Source organism: Meles meles, chromosome 9 (genome assembly GCF_922984935.1).
Source record: "Meles meles chromosome 9, mMelMel3.1 paternal haplotype, whole genome shotgun sequence".
Lineage (NCBI taxonomy): Eukaryota > Metazoa > Chordata > Mammalia > Carnivora > Mustelidae > Meles > Meles meles.
Genome location: NC_060074.1, coordinates 69,286,536 through 69,302,545, shown reverse-complemented (window position 1 = coordinate 69,302,545; position 16,010 = coordinate 69,286,536).

Below are 16,010 nucleotides of genomic sequence, written 5' to 3'. Positions count from 1 at the left end.
CAATTCTGGAAAATCTTCACTTTCGGGTCACGGGATGGTGTATTGGTCTGGTCAGGGTTTGGTGCTTTGTTTAAAGGTTTTTTTTTGTTGTTGTTGTTGTTTGTTTTTTTTGACAGAGAGAGATCACAAGTAGAGAGGCAGGCAGAGAGAGGGGGAAGCAGGCTCCCCTCTGAGCAGGGAGCCCGATGCGGGACTCGATCCCAGGACGCTGAGATCATGACCCGAGCCGAAGGCAGTGGCTTAACCCACTGAGCCACCCAGGCGCCCCGGTGCTTTGTTTAATAAATATGTTGCATGAATCTAAGAGTTTATGCCTTGGAACTTGGAAGCACAAAGTTTGGTTATCAGTACCTAATAAGGACCATTCTTTGAGGTCGAAGAGAGTCTTTCCAATAGACATAAGGTGTCTTCCAATAGACAAAATCTCCAGGTTGCAAGGTGTGATGCTTAAGGTCTTGTCTCCCAGGAGAGCACTGTGAAAAGATCGGTCTATCAAAGCATGACTATTTTAATAGAAACAGTTAGGCCTTTACAATATTGAAGTATATCTCCTTTACCAGTTGTGGGTCAAGGGAGGCCAAGTACATTGGACATCTGTGACTGTCTCAAGGGGTGAGAAGTGGGTAGGACAAGCGAGATGGGCACTTTTGTGACCTTATTGATATTTCTCCACCAACATTGGTTCACAAATGCTATCATTTTATCAGTAGACCAATGACTTTAATGTACATATAGTAGTAAGTAGTAAGAATTTTAGAATTTCTGGTAGGGTCAGATTGTTACTTGGTCCAAACCAGGGTTCTCTTTTTATTGAACCAACTGTTATTAGATTTTCAATATTGTTTTTCCTTCTCTGGGAACAATTGTTGGGTATCTCTTCTCAATTTTTCCAGATTATCATTTGGGTGAATATCCCTTTGGACCACGACAGAGGTTTGGTTATCGGTTTCCTTGACAGCAGTATTTTTGGTGGAAATATCAGGTGATTTTCTTTGGCCTCAAGGGAATAGTCTGAAATACCCAAGGACTTTAATAATAGCCCAGAGCAGCTAGCGGAAGCATAGCATTTAATAAATTTTGAACATAGGAGACTTTTAAATTTTATTGCCATTGGAGGTAAGGATACCTCATTATTTCCATAATATTCCAAAGTCATGAGCTACCTCAAAGGCATACTGACTATCAGTGTTTTAAGTGTTTACAGTTTCTCCCTAGGCTAAAGTACAAGGATGGTTAAAGGGGATTGATCCCGTGATTAATTCTTCAGTGATCTTAACTAAGAGGACAATGGCAGGAATGGCTCTGAGACAAGGGGTATCCCCATGCCACAGGGTCAAGCTGTTGGCTATAATTACTCTGTGGGCAATAATGGTCTGTGTTTTGGGATGAGTACTCCAAGAACATTTCCTTCCTTCTCAGAAGAAAAGGGGAAGTTGATAATTAGGAAGTCCAAGGGCAGGGGGCTTTATTAGGCTTTTTTTTTTTTTTTTTTTTTTTTTTTTTTTTTTTTTTCTCAAAAGCTACGTGTCCCTGATCTTTCTAAATTATGGTACCAGGTTTGTCATCTTTTAGTAAAGCATACAGAGATTGAGCCATAAGAAAGAAATTTGGAATCCATTTTCAACAATAGCTGGTCTGTCCAGGAAAACCTTATAACTGGTACTTAGTTTAGGTTTGGGGAAGGTCAGGATGCCTTGAAATCTACCTAGATCCAAATGTGGTCCTTATTCCTAGATGAGGTGCCCTAAGTATCAAACCTGAGTTTGAGCAAATTACAGTTTTCTTCAGAGACTTTACATCCCTTTAGAGTCAGAAATTTTAACAGGTAGATTTGGTTTTCCTTTGAAGAGGTTTGAGAGGGGGACCAGTGAAACAAATCATCTATATATTGTAACAGAGTAGAGCCTGCAGAAAACTTTCTATCACCCAAATCAGCTTTTTAAAAAAAAAATCTTTTTAAGTAAACTCTACCCCTAACCTGGGGATCGAGCAACCCCAAGATCAAGAGTCCTGTGCTCTACCGACTGAGCCAGCCAGGCACCCCTCATCCAAATCTGCTTTTCACGTTTGTGACAGGTGCATTTCCATTCTTCCCACGTGAAAGCAAAAGGTATTTTTCTCTCTTGTCAACTGGAATACTAAAAATGCACTGCATATGTCAATTATATTGAAAATAGGCTCTCAGTGGGAATAGACGTCTGTAGTATATGGGGTCAGGAACAACAGCATCCCGAAGGATAACAGTGCTATTTATTGCTCAGAGGTCCTGAACAAAGGTCATCCTTGGCCACCAGGTTTTCTCACAGGTAAAATAGGGGTTTACAGGGATGAGGAGTACAGGAGACATTGAGGTGCTGGGCATTGTCTTCTGTTATGGGCTCAATGCTTTGAAGGCCTTCTTTATTTACAGGTATTGGTTACTTTTGTGGAGATGGTTTGCGGGATCTGTTTGAACCTTGATGGGAGATGCTCTCTGGATTGTGTCACAGTCAGCTTAACATCTTGCCTGTGAAGGAGATGGTAGCTGGTGCACTGGGAATAATCAGTGTCCCAGTTTTGTGTTGTCCAGAGACTGAACAAACAAAAGACGTCAGAGAGTCATTTAAGTCCTGATCGGCTATTTTGATTACTACTGGCCAGTTCTAGAATCATTTCTGCCCTTTTGGCAGAAAGAAATTCCAGCATGATACTTTCCTAAGAAATCTTGGGTCAATACATGAATAGGGATAGAAGAACTAAGGAGAAAACCATGTGTGTTTCTTGAAGGCCTTAGAAAGGAATAGGTTCAGAGGCAGGAATCCATTGAGGTTTATTAGAGACCCTGCTGTGGGAACTGTTTTTGGTGCCCCGAGGCAGGGGTGGTGTGCTGAGAGTTTACCCCCTAGGTCAGCACGCACAGAGGGCTATTCATTCCCAGTCTGCAGAGTGCTTTCTCCAGTCCTACTAAGAGGGAGAATTGGAAAGAGCCTCTGTAGTTCCTTAGAGCCCATCATTGGGAATTAGGAGGACACTGGAGAGAATGACAAGGTGGCGGAAAGTGCCTGGAATGCATAAGTTTGTAACAATCTCTTTTCCAATGCCCTGGGTCTCTACAATAACATCAGAAATTGGGTGGGTGGGAGGGGGAGGGATTAGGTTTAGGGGCCCTCATCTGCCGGAGTTGAAAACCAAGAATTTTAGTGAATTTTCTTTTTTTTTTCCCCCTTCAGATATTTATTTATTTATTTATTTATTTATTTATTTATTTATCTATCTATTTATTTATTTATTTATTTATCTATTTATTTATTTAGTTAGTTAGTTAGTTATTTGACAGATCACAAGTAGGCAGAGAGAGAGGAGGAAGCAGGCTCCCCGCTGAGCAGAGAGCCTGATGGCAGGGCTGGATCCCAGGACCCCGGGATCATGACCTGAGCCAGAGGCTTTAACTCATTGAGCCACCTAGGTGCCCCTAGTGATCTTTCTTTCATATGACTCATCTAGGATGTGAGTGAGCTGGTTTGCCATATTAACAAATCTTGGGGGCATTTTCTCATGCCATCCTCGTCCTCTTAACTGAAAATGAGAGATCCCAGTTCAGCCTATTAATAAATGTAGATTTTAAATGCTACCCTAAGAGTACTGCTTTGGCCTTCAGTCCAACCCCTTTTCAGAACCAGACCGAGTGCTCTACTTTAGATTCAGTATCTAAAGGAAAACCAGAATTTTCTTAAAAGGCAATTTGGAGTTGATTGGAAGAGTCATGAACTGGTTCATCAGGCTTTTGCCCGCAAGCCTGAATTTTGTTCCAATCAGCAGGCTTAGGAAAAGCCACTCTAATTGCTTGATAGGGGTTCCTGGTGTTCTAGCATCTTGCCAGAAGTTAGGAGTTTGTAACTCTAAGTACCATTCAGGAGGTTCCTATTGGACTGGTTTCACCCAGCATTTGGCCTACCCTCACTAAGCATGGAGACTAATTGACGTAAGTCTGAGAAACCAGGTTGGTAAGTTTGAATTTAACTATGATCAGTTCTTCAGCAAACTTAGAAGGGGGTATCAGTCACCTTAGAAAACTTCTTTTTTTTTTTTTTAAAGATTTTATTTATTTATTTGACAGACAGAGATCACAAGTAGGCAGAGAGCCAGGCAGAGAGAAAGAGGAGGAAGCAGGCTCCCCATGGAGCAGAGAGCCTGATGCGGGCTCGATCCCAGGACCCTGGGATCATGACCTGAGCCGAAGGCAGAGGCTTTAACCCACTGAGCCACCCAGGCGCCCCCACCTTAGAAAACTTCTTAACTGTGGCTCCCAATTCAGCTTAGTTCAGGGACTGTAAGAAGACTGCAGTTTATTTAGTATCTCAAAAGACGTAACTTTAAAGGAGCAGATTTTAAAAGGTTCAGGAGAGGAGGGATAGGGGATCGGTTCACAGGAAAAGGGATGATCAGCAGAAAGAAAATGGTGCTGGAGGAGGGCCTGAGCACAAGGTGTTGGCCACATGTCTGCAGAGATGATGAGGGAGGTTTAAAAAAAAAAAAGAGGCCTCAGAAGCCATTTAACTTCTTCTTGTAGAAATAGTATTTTGCAAGAAAATCCTGAAAACGTTTGGAAGTCTAAGGTACCAATTAAAATATGCATCCCATTTTGTTTTGTATGTTTTTAGGAGCTGTGGCTTTCTAACTTTGAAAAAACAAGTTTGGGGAGATTGAAAGTTCCCCACAATGGCCATTGAAGTTCTAAAATACTTTTGGTTAAATCCATCCATTTAGTTAGAAATGGACATGAGGAGGGATCCTGGTCTTTAAACATGCAATCAGGGTCCAGTGAGGTGGGGCACCCGAAACACATTTTGATGGCTGGGATCCCATTTCTTAGAGGTTTTTCTCTAGGATAAGAAGAAAAATTCCTAGACAACACAATTTCAACAGTCACAGCCTCATTACAAAAGGAATTGGACCAAAGACCAGTACAGTTCCAGTAAAACGGCCCAATTCCAAAAAGTGGACCAAAGGCCAGCACAGTTCCAGTAGGATTGGTCCAGTTCCAAAAAGGAGTCAGACCAAAGGCCAGCAGAGTTCCCGTAGGAACAGTCTGGTTCCAGAAAGGAATTGGACCAAAGGCTAGCACAGTTGCAACAGGAACAGTTTGGTTCCAAATAAGAGCTGGACCAAAGGCTAGCACAGTTTTCACAAGGAACGGTCCAGTTCCAGAAAGGAATTGGATCAAAAGCTAGCTTAATTCCAAAAGGCACATTTCCAACAGGAACACTCAGATTCCTAAAAGGAGTCATTAAAATGCCATCATAATTCCAACAGGCACAGTTCCAACAAGAACAGTGCAGTCCCAAAAGAGGAGCCAGACCAAACACTGGCATAGTTCTAAGGGGTACAGTCTGGTTCTGAAAAGGGATTAGACCGAAGGCCCAAAGAGTACTCTCAGAAAGAACGAAGTCTGAAAACAGCTCCCAAATAAAGCCTGGAGAGCTCAAAAACGGAGACTGGAGCCTGCAATCTAGAAGAAAATTACCCCCATCCCCATGGCCAGCGAGAAAGCAGTGGACCCAGTTGGCTCTGTGGGTACCCGCCCCTATTAGCTTATCAGCCTTAAAGTTGTCGGGGGTCTTCTCTGGATCCCATTTCTGATCACCAAGTAATGTTAACCTTGAAAAGAAAACTGTCAGTTATTTTACCAGCAAAACAGGTTTAGTCAGAAATAACAGAATTGAATTTCAGAACAAAAAAGCTATGGCATAACCATAAGCAAGTCTAACAAACAAAGGAAAGGAATGCTGTTTTTATGGAGAAGAGGGAGAAGGTTGGGAGGGGTTGTTCTGAATGAAAGTCAGAGAAGAGTGAGAGTTAAGAGAGATGACAGATTCTCATTGGCAGAATTGCTGAAGTGGTCAATTTCTCATCGGAAATATAATATATTCTGCCCATTTTTGGACTTGATTATTTGGTTTTTGGGCGTTGAATTTGAGGAGTTCTTTATAGATCTTGGATATCAGCCCTTTGTCTGTGGTGTCATTTGCAAATATCTTCTCCCATTTGGTAGGTTGCCTCTTTGTTTTGTTAACTGTTTCCTTTGCTGTGCAGAAGCTTTTGATCTTCTTTTTATCGGTTTTGTTTCCCTTGCCTTTGGAGACCTGTCTTGAAAGAAACTTCTGTGGTTGATGTCTAAGAGATTACTGCCTGTGTTCTCCTCTAGGATTTTGGTGGATTCCTGTCTCACTTTGAGGTCTTTAATCATTTTGAGTTTATCTTTGTGTATAGTGTAAGAGAATAGTCAAGTTTCATTCTTCTATACATAGCTGTCCAATTCTCCAAGCACCATTTATTGAAGAGACTGTCTTTTCTCCATTGGATATTTTTTCCTGCTTTGTTGAAGATTATTTGACCTTAGAGTTGAGGGTCTATTTCTGGGCTGTCTATTCTGTTCCATTGATCTATGTGTCTTTTTTGTGCCAGTACCATACTGTCTTAGTGATCACAGCCTTGTAAGATAGCTTGAAATCAGGCAATGTGATGCCCCCAGCTTTGTTTTTCCTTTTCAACATTTCTGTTGTGCCCAAGTTTTGTGTCCAAGAGACCACCAAGGAGCCAACACTGATGGAATCACACGAGGGTTTATTAAGCAAGCTCGAGCTTGTGCCCAAATATACCTGGCGCAGCGGAGCAGGGACTTGGACACCCAATCTGGTTACAGCATGGTATTTATGTGTTGTTTCGGGGGATTTCCAATAAGGCACGTGGACTCTGTGTCTCCGGGTTCAGTTCCTGATAGCGTACTGGGTGTGTCGGTCCTGTAGTTGAGCCTGGCCACACACAGGTGGCCAATGAGATTGCAACACACAGAGAAAGCTGCACAGTCATGCTAGGTCACACACGGGTGGCCAATTGAACTACAGTTCACCCCATAGTATCTATTTGAACTAGCCTATCACCTTGGTCAGAATTGGCTCACAAAAGGTGCCCAAAAGGTGGGGCCTACACTCCTTGGTAGCTAGGGAGAAAATATGCATACTCCACTGATTGGATGTCTCCACCTGACCTGACCCATCCCTGCATTCAGGCTGTTATCTCCACCTGAGACTGGTTTACCAGACTTGCTTTTAAGTAAGTTCCTGGGGGTGGGGGGGGGGGGTGTCAATTTAAGTTTTACTGCATAAACAACAAAATGGCTGTTCAACCGAGGTGGGGCCGCTCTGGTTAAATAGGCCCTTACAATTTCCTTGGCAATTTGGTGTCTCTTCTGGTTCCATACAAATTTTAGCATTGTTTGTTCCAGCATTTTGAAAAATGCCAGTGGTATTTTGATTGGGATGGCATTGAAAGTATAGATTGCTCTGGGCAGCATAGACATTTTAACAATGTTTATTCTTCTAATCCATGAGCGTGGAATGGTTTTCCATCTTTTTGTGTCTTCTTCAATTTCTTTCATGAGTGTTCTGTAGTTCCTCGAGTACAGATCCTTTACCTCTTCAGTTAGGTTTATTCCAAGGTATCTTATGGTTTCTAGTGCTATTATAAATGGAATCGATACTCTAATTTCTCTTTCTATGGTTACATTGCTAGTAGTATATAAGGAAATAACTGATTTCTGTGCATTGATTTTTTTATCCTTCCACATTACTGAATTGCTGTATGAGTTCTAGAGATTTGGGGATGGAGTCTTCTGGGTTTTCCACATAGAGTATTGTGTCATCTGTGAAGAGAGAGTTTGACTTCTTTGCCAGTTTGAATACCTTTTATTTCTTTTTGCTGTCTAATTGCTATTGCTGGGACTTGTAGTACTATGTTGAACAATAGTGGCGAGAGTGGGCATCCTTGTGTTCCTGATCTCAGTGGAAAGGCTCTCAGCTTTTCCCCCCATTGACAATGATATTCACTGTGTGTTTTTCATAGATGGATTTTATGAAGTTGAGGAATGTTTCCTCTATCCCTATACTCTGAAGAGTTTTAATCAGGAAAGGATGCTGTATTTTGTCAGATGCTTTTTTTGCATCAGTTGAGAGGACCATGTGGTTCTTCTCTCTCCCCTTATTTATGTGTTCTATCACATTGATTTGCGAATGTTGAACCACCCTTGCATCCCAGGGATAAATCCCACGGGGTCGTGATGGATAATCCTTTTAATGTACTGTTGGGTCCTATTTACTAGGATCTTGGTGACATTTTTGGCATCTGTATTCATCAGGGATATTGGTCTGAAATTCTTTTTTTTTTTTTTTAAGATTTTATTTATTTATTTGATAGAGATCACAAGTAGGCAGAGAAGCAGACAGAGAGAGAGGAAGAAGCAGGCTCCCCGCCAAGCAGACAGCCAGATGCGGGGCTTGATCCCAGGACCCTGGGATCATGACCCTAGCCAAAGGCAGAGGCTTTAACCCAGTGAGCCACCCAGGCGCCCCTGACATTCTCCTTTTTGATGGGGTCTTTGCCTAGTTTTGGGATCAAGGTAATGCTGGCCTCATAGAAAGAGTCTGGAAGTTTTCCTTCTGTTTCTTTTTTTAAAACAGCTTCAGGAGAATAGATATTACTTCTTCTTTGAATGTTTGGTAGGATTCCCGAATCCATCAGACCTTGGACTCTTGTTTTTTGGGAGGTTTTTGATCACTGCTTCAATGTTATTACTGGTTATGGGTCTATTCAGGCCTATTTCTTCCTGTTTTCGGTCTTGGTAGTTTACGTTTCCCGGAATGCATCCATTTCTTCCAGGTTGCGTAATTTATTGGCATATAGTTGTTATAATAATTTCTGATAACTGTATTTATTTCCTTGATGTTAGTTAGCCGTGATCTCTCCCCTTTCATTCATAATTTTATTAATTTGGGTCCTTTCTCTTTTCTTTTGGATAAGTCTAACCAGTGATTTATTGATCTTATTAATTCTTTTCAAAGAACCAACTTCTAGTTTCGTTAATGTATTCTGCCACATTACTGGTTTCTAATACATTGATCTCTGCTCTAATCTTAATTAATCTTAATTATTTCCCTTCTTGTGCAAGGCTTAATTTATTGTTGATTCTCCATTTTAAGGTGTAAAGATAGTTTGTGTATTCAGGATTTTCTGTTTTTTTGAGTGACACTTGGATGGCTATATATTTCCCCCTTAGGACCACCTTTGCTGTATCCCATAAGTTTTGGATCAGTGTGTCTTCGTTCTCATTGGTTTCCATGAATTGATTAAGTTCTTCTTTGATTTCCTGATTGAACCAAACATTCTTGAGTAGGATGGTCTTTAGCTTCCAAGGGTTTGAATGTCTTCCAACTTTTTCTTGTGATCGAGTTCTAGTTTCAAAACATTGTGGTCTGAGCATGTGCTGCCACTTTTGAAAACAATGTGGAGGTTCCTCAAAAAATTGAAAATAGAACCACCCTATGACCCAGCAATTGCATTACTGGGTATTTACCCCAAGATACAGATATAGTGAAAAGAAGGGCCGTATGTACCCCAATGCTCATAGCAGCAATGTCCACAATAGCCAAACTGTGGAAAGAGCCAAGATACCCTTCAACAGACAAATGGATAAGAAGATGGGGTCCATATACACAAGGGAATATTACTCAGCCATAGAAAGGATGAATACCCAACATTTGTATCAACATCAACATGGATGGTACTGCAAGAGTTTGTGCTGAGTGAAATAAGTCAAACAGAGAAAGTCAATTATCATATTTCACTTATTTGTGGAATATAAGGAATAGCATGGAGGACATTAGGAGAAGGAAGGGCGAAATGAAGGGGGTGAAATAGGAGTGGGAGACGAACCATGAGAGACTGTGGACTCCAGGAAACAAACAGAGGGTTTTAGAAGGGGGAGTGGAGGGATGGGTGAGCCAGGTGATGGGTATTAAGGAAGGCACGTATTACATGGAGCACTGGGTGTTATACACAAACAATGAATCACAACACTACATCAAAAACTAATGATGTACTGTATGGTGACTAACATAACATTAAAAAAAATATATGAAATGAAAAAAAAATTTTTTTAAACAAGTCGCTAGCAATAGTCTTAGAAGGATCAATAGGAGTTTACCCTGAGGAACCTGCCCCCTTCATAGCATAGACAGAGGCAGGGGCCGAGGACAGTGACATGGGACAGCATGCCCTGTGTGGGGACAAGATGAGCCTGGGACAGTGCCAAGATGGGGCAGAGGAGCTCTGGAGCTTGGAAAGTAATTACTTTACAGCCTGTGTTATGGTCCCTGGGAGTACATTAAGGTTTGAAACTCAATTCTGACAGTCCCAAGAAGGATATTTAAAAGTTTGGCTCTACCCATCACTCTACTCTTCCTTTTAAAAGTAATTGGAAAATAAAACAAAAACAAAAATCTTAGAATCCCCCACCCACCTTTCAAAAGCCCACAATATGACAATCCAGGCAGCATTACTGATTATAACTTGCCCAGAGAGGTTACCCTAATAATCCTTTGAAGTAAAACTTTGCTTTCAACCTTCCCAAATATACCAAATAGCTATGTATATATTTCTCTCTGTGTTTTCCCCTCAATAAATTCCTCAGATGTAGGAGCCAAAGGAAGCCTCCCTCATGCAGAATCAAATTATCTGTGTTCCACATGTTTAGTTTTTAATAATAAAATAAAACAAAATGAACCCCCCCTCCTCCCAAAAAAGGAAAATGCAATCTGCCATGGTTGATTCTTTTCTATTGATGGTTCCTCTGTCACAGTCTGTAATTGACAAGTCTTCCTGTAATTGACATTGAGTAGTACTGCTCCCCCTCCCAGCCTCCCTTTCTAGCCTCCTAAGTCTATTTTAGTAAAGTTTCCCTTTACCGATTTTCTTAGTTGTGCCATTAATTTTTGTCTTAAGTGCAATTTCTGTTCTTTCATCTTGAAAGGGAGTCATCCAAGGCTAGCCATTATACTAATAAGACAATCAAGAGCTCTCCATAAACAATTTTTCTCTCAAATGTAGCCAATTTAAAGGATCCACCATCTAGCCATTGGTAAGTAAGATCTATTAATAGTGATTCAAACCAATAAGACTTTTAATGGCTTAACCAAAGATACAAGCGGTGTCCCTAGAGAGGGCATAGATGATGCAGCCCCCATGATCAAAAAGTTCCTAAGAAAGCAGAGGCCTTCCTTGCACAGGCAGTAAGGATGGTGTAGTGGAAATAGTGTCCCTGGTCTCCCACAAACACTTGAGGTGCCCCCAGCCACAGATTTGCCTATATCACAGGCAGGTACTACTGGAATGGGACTTTTCAGCACTAACAAGCAATGAAGGTTGAGACAACAAAGGTTCCTTATGGTCTTGGACTTCTTATGACCAACGTTCCTGAGAACTGGCACAGTCAGATAAGAGCAATGAGGGACTCTGTAAAGCAGCTGTGTCAAAACACAAGGAATCCCTTGATTTTCCCTGCTTTGACCAGAATGGGATGACTTACCAAGCCAAAACTTCACCCAAATTTTTGTTTAATTCCCTACATTTGGACCCGCAGCCTGTCCAGTTGTCCACCAGAAGCACACAGGTATGGGCATCCTTCAGAGCTTATGCCAAGCTCCCAGGACATTTAAGATGAAAGGAGATCTCATCTGGTTTTTCTTCTGTTTACAGCAACAGCTTTAGCTAAGCCTTGAATCTTTGGAGCCAAACTAATATTAGGAGGGATGTGCCATGGAGTTGGGGCTTGTTTAGTGTTTTACAGTGTGTCTTGTTGCATGGAAGTTTACTCGAGGTTGACACGTGACCTAGTATCAATCTAACCCATCCTGTGACCAACATATCCTAACACAGGAGTCTTTGAGTTAGGATGGCCTGCATTCTAACAGCTTCTAATTGTGTGACCCATGCCTACCTATTTTGTGGCTTTGGTTTCCAAGATGTCCTTAGCAACAGCCTTCCCATCATGTGTCCATTAACCTACAACAAGGCTTATCTAAACAGATGTCAACCCGGCAAGAACCATGAACTCACCAGTCTGTGAGTTTAACTGGAACAGCAAACTTAAAATAGGGACTATGCTTGCATTCTTACCGTATGTTTTTTTTTCCCTCTTTATGATAAACAACACAACAGATAGATAAAAACAAGACCATCTCTGGGAGGAAATGGATTAATAAAACCAAGAATACTCTACCAAACTTAGTAGAGTTGCTAAGTCCAAGGAACTAGTTCTACAAGTATTTTCTCCTGCTAATTTAAATTTAGAAAGAAAAAAAGGACTGTCACCACTATTATTCAATTGAACTCTGTAGACAGAAATTCTGGGAGGCTGACATGGTAAGAAAACTTACTTCCTGCTGGTGGTATGTCAGATGCCCAAGTATCTCAGCTATAGCAATACTAGGGCAAGCAGTTGTCCAGAAAGTTGAAGTGTCCTGCTGACTATGCCCACTGTTGGGGAGGAAGAAATGCTGTTCTGCCCTTCAAGGTTCTTCTAACTGAACTAGGCAGTAAATTGATGTGAAACAGATTGACTGAAAATTAACTGTAATTTTGTATGTACAGAGGATCCACATAGATGTGAGAGTCTGAAGTCGGGCACAATAAGTTATATATGTCATTGTGAACTAAGGAGAGGGTAAGGGTCTGGGACTTCAAAGAGAAGGAATGCAATTCACAGGAGGATGAAAAACAGTTAATACTTGCTAAACAAATGTTTTCTGGACCATTCAGAAACAACCAGACATAGAGCTTTGATCAGATAGGCCTTCGGATTCCTTCCTATATACCGTCTTAGTTCATATTATAATGTAGTTGTCGGGGCGCCTGGGTGGCTCAGTGGATTAAGCCGCTGCCTTCGGCTCAGGTCATGATCTCAGGGTCCTGGGATCGAGCCCCACATCGGGCTCTCTGCTCTGCAGGGAGCCTGCTTCCTCCTCTCTCTCTGCCTGCCTCTCTGCCTCTCTCTGTCAAATAAATAACTAAATCTAAAAAAAATTAAAAAATTAAAAATAATGTAGTTATCTATGATTGTAGCTCTCTTCTTGGAGCAGGTCCTCCATCTAAATTTAGGCAGTTGTTGGGGGAGTGGTCATAGGATCAGAGTTTCTTCGTGAGTCGTTTGGGCTTTGATGGTTATCAGCTAGGCATAAGCTGCATGCCGAAGTGGTCCATTTTGGGGAGGCCTGATACTGGCTCCTACAGAGACAACTCACTCTTTCTAATGAAAATGATCATTGGAGTTATTGAGATCACCAAGAGAGTGTATGAAGCCAGAGACAGTCCTCCAAAGCAATAGCATTTAAGGGATGATCAATTGTAGGAGCCAAAGGAAGAGTGCTCTCAAAAATGAGGGGGCATTCAATATCTAACAAGATATTCCCCAGCAGTTAGGCAATATGAGAACTGAGAAGTGTGCTTTAGACTTAATCAAAATGTTGTTGATGGCTTTGGAATGAGTGGTTTCGTGAGAACAGTAGTGGGGAAGCAAAAGATAACTGTAAATATAGTCATTGAGAAGGATCATGGAGTTGAATGCGTTTATTTGTGTATTTTACAGAGGGAAAGTTTTGAGTATGTCTAAATGCTGGAGGTGAGGCACCAATGAAGCAAGCTGTGGATAAAGAAGAAGGAGAGGTTAAGTACCTAATAGGGTCCTTAAGGACTGAAGGGTTGCCTCCAATCGGAGGAGGAACATGTCTCTGATTGGGCTGCATTATCAGTGTGTTTAAGAAATGTGTGGAACTGGGGCGCCTGGGTGGCTCAGTGGGTTAAGCCGCTGCCTTCGGCTCAGGTCATGATCTCAGGTCCTGGGATCGAGTCCCGCATCGGGCTCTCTGCTCGGCAGGGAGCCTGCTTCCCTCTCTCTCTCTGCCTGCCTCTCTATCTACCTGTGATCTCTCTCTGTCAAATAAATAAATAAAATCTTTAAAAAAAAATGTGTGGAAACTGATGTGGGCAGACGTGTGTTGGAATCAAGACATCGCCACTTGCTAATTATGTAACCTTGGCTAAGCTGTTCACTGTCTCCAGTGATTATGGCTGTTTCTCTTACTGAGCACCCCTATGATACAGGCACTAACCAGTGAAATAGGGTTGGGTTGGGTTGGGTGATGGTTGTTGTTTTACACAGGAGAATGCCAAGGCTGCATAGCTTAGTGAAAAGAACATGTTTATTAAAGTAAGTTAGATCAAGGCTGAAATCTATGCAAGAAATTGAGAAAACCCTTATATGATAATTGACATTTTTTTTGTGAGCAGGAGACAGAGTACAGCTGAAGCTAAGGGGAAAGGTGGGGAAGCCCACTGGGTAAACCATGTAAGGAAAGGAAATTCAAAATAACCAAATATTTTTCTACTTTATGTATATACTTTTTTTAAAAAAGATTTTATTTATTTATTTGACAGACAGAGATCACAAGGAGGCAGAGAGAGAGGGGAAGCAGGCTCCCTGCTGAGCAGAGAGCCCGACGTGGGACTCGATCCCAGGACCCTGAGATCATGACCTGAGCTGAAGGCAGAGGCTTAACCCACTGAGCCACCCAGGCGCCCTGTATATACTTTTTTTTAATGATTGATTGATTGGTTGACTTGAGAGAAGAGGAGAGAGAGCACACACAAGCAGGGGAGAAGGAGCAGAGGGAGAGGGAGAAACAGACTCCCTGCTGAGCGGGGAGCCCATCTGGGGCTCCATCCCAGGATGCTGGAATCATGACCTGAGCTGAAGGCAGACACTTAACTGACTGAGCCACCCAGGTGCCCCATTTTTCTACTTTAAATAATCCTTTCAGTGATGTCATAGCGTTGACAGGTATTAGGCAAGATCTTCCAGATTCAGGTACAGAAAAGCCAATTCAAACTTACTTAAATAAAAAGAGACTATTTTGTTTCAAGTCACTTGAAAATTCTTCAGCTGGAACCAAAGTATGGAGTGTGTCCTACCCTCCACCTCCTCTCTGTTTCACCCCTTATTTCAGCTCTGCTTTTTTTTTTTTTTTTAAGATTTTATTTATTCATTTGAGAGAGAGAGAACAAGAGAGAGAGAGAGAGAGCGCGTGCCCATGAGCAGGGAGAAGGACAGTTTCCCCACTATGCAGGGAGCCACCCAGGCTTCCCTCAGTTCTGTTTTGTTGTTGTTGTTGTTGTTGATGTTGTCTTCACAAGGCTGACTCTATCCTCGTAATGCCAGAGATGGACAAAGTAGCACCAGCCTTCAGCAGTCCTAGATGTGCAAAATCTCCCTAATGAGCACCTCTTTCCTTAATTGCCCTAGAGAAGCACCAGGATTGGACTCTGGTCAAGCATGGACCATATTACCCCTACCCCCGGACATTGGGAATACATCTGGAGATGTGGTACATACACATGACACACACATCATCCCTCCCTCACTCCCCCCCCCCCTCCCTCCCTCCCTTTTGGATTAATTTAGGAAAGGGAAGAGTTTCCAGAGGATACAGTAGATCCTTTCACTCAGAGGACAGTGGGCAGGTGAAAACACACATTGATCATCTGTACCCATGTTCTGCAGACTGGAAATATGTTTTCTTACATTGTGTTTATACTTACAAATTTCTTACTGAAGATTTTTTTCATTTTTGCTAGAATTTGTTACCGGGATTTAGTGAATGCTTTCAGTCCATGAAATACGACATTCTGAAATTTAAGGAATAATGATTCTCTGTACTCTTCTCCTCTTTTTATTCCTCTCATTTCCTGATGTTTCTTCTTTAAGTTAGGTAATGCACATGCACATTTCCACTCTCTCTCTTAGAGGAGATTAAGAACAAAGAGGAATTAAGATTGACCTTGATATGAGTTGACTGGACATAAATCTTAGAGAATCAAGTTGGTCTTCAAAGCAGTAAAAGTATTTTGAATCCAGCCATTAGTTAGAAAAAGGCAGCCACATCCTCTTTACCTATTTTCTGTTTCAATTTCCTAGATCTTTCAGCATTTTCTTTGGGTGAGTGGCCATATCAATCAGAGTTCAGTGCATAAAATAGAAACCACTCTAGCTATTATTAGCATGAAGGGATTTAATTTGCGAGATTACATGTATACAAAAGAGACTAAGGTGAGTCCTAGGCTAGGCCTCTGAGGATAATTTCTAG